We start from the raw sequence: 1,318 nt of genomic DNA on the forward strand, positions 1-1,318 counted from the left end.
GAGACAGAGGAAGGAGTGGTTTATTCTCACAGCTGAGTACGGGATGGGCCCACAGCCTTGGGAGCAACACAGGCAGCCCCTCCCAGGCTCAGCTCCCCTTCTCACTATGGTAGCCGCAGGTGGGCAGGGTTGGGAGCCAAGGGAGCAGCCAGGGTGGCAGCCATCCTGCCACGGGAGCTGGCTGGCCGCAGAGCAGCAGCAGCAGGCAGCAATAGCAGCAGCAGGTTACAGAGGGGCAAGGAATGTTAGTTCGCCTGGCCGACTTCCGTTCCCCCATGGATGGTGCCTGGTGAAGTCTAAGAGGCCTCGGCTGGGAGGTGGGTGCTGGGTGCAGCTCAGTTGGCTGTGAAGATGAGGCTGGAAATGTCGTCCAGGAGCCAGTCGATGCCGAGCAGCAGGCTCTCCCCGTGACAGCGCTGCAGTTCAGGATGCACCAGTAGTGGCCGTGGATCGAGTCTACCTCCAGGGCCTCCTGAATGGCATTAGAGATGGACGCCCCAGGCAGGTCCTGCTTGTTGGCAAAGATAAGAAGGGTTGCTCCTGCCAGGCGCTCTTCTACCAGCAGGTTCTGGAGCTCACGTCGGCAGTCCTGCATACGCTTGTGGTCGGCTCTGTCCACTACCCAGATGAGGCCATCTGTGCTCTCAAAGTAGTTTGGCCAAGAGGACCACAGGGACTTCTGGCTGCCCACATCCCAGATGTTCAGCTTGAATCCATGGTGTTCCAGCGTCTTGATGTTGAAGCCCAGCATCGGGGAGATGGTGTCGATGTCTTCTCCGTTGAACTTTTTGAGAATGGTTGTTCGACCAGCGTTGTCCAAGCCGAGCATGAGCAGTCGCAGCTCTTGCTCTTTCTGTTTCATCTTCTTGAGGATGGTCAGAAGACCCATCATGGTCCAAGTAGCCCCTTCTCGGCCGCCGTTTCTTTCTAGTCCTCTTTTACTTTTCAAAGAGAGGAGTGAACTGGGGGAGGAGACGGCTGGGCGGGGAGAGAAGTGCAGCAATGAATGAATGGAAATCCAAATTCTCTGTAAATGTTCATTAAAATTATTAAAAAAGATATAAAAAAGAAGAAAAAAGGTCTTAATTAAGAAAAAAAGGTTTAACAGGAGTCTATTTAACATAAGAGAAGTCAGTGGGTAATTGTGCTGTTACCAAAGGTGGTGCCTCTCTGGAGATTGAAATCCATCAGCAGCTCCATCAGAGAAAGATGGTCAGTCTCCTCTGCTGTAGTTTACAAGCCCACAAAAACCTGTTGGAGAGCTACCCAAAGGTAATAAAGGAGGTCAGAATTGCTTTCACTGTGGAAAGCTGGGCCA

The 1,318-nt window shown here is 52.9% G+C and overlaps 1 protein-coding gene and 1 pseudogene across 1 annotated transcript in view; one reads left to right on the forward strand and one right to left on the reverse strand.

Moving 5' to 3' along the window:
• The window catches only part of ZYG11A (zyg-11 family member A, cell cycle regulator), an 87,010-nt gene that overhangs the window by 6,156 nt on the left and 79,536 nt on the right, over positions 1-1,318 (forward strand). The window lies entirely within an intron of this gene.
• On the reverse strand, positions 336-889 carry LOC102865312 (annotated as a pseudogene).

This window comes from Elephantulus edwardii, unplaced genomic scaffold, assembly GCF_000299155.1.
Source record: "Elephantulus edwardii isolate Elephantulus edwardi_28Jun2011 unplaced genomic scaffold, EleEdw1.0 scaffold00005, whole genome shotgun sequence".
NCBI classification, from domain to species: Eukaryota; Metazoa; Chordata; class Mammalia; order Macroscelidea; family Macroscelididae; genus Elephantulus; species Elephantulus edwardii.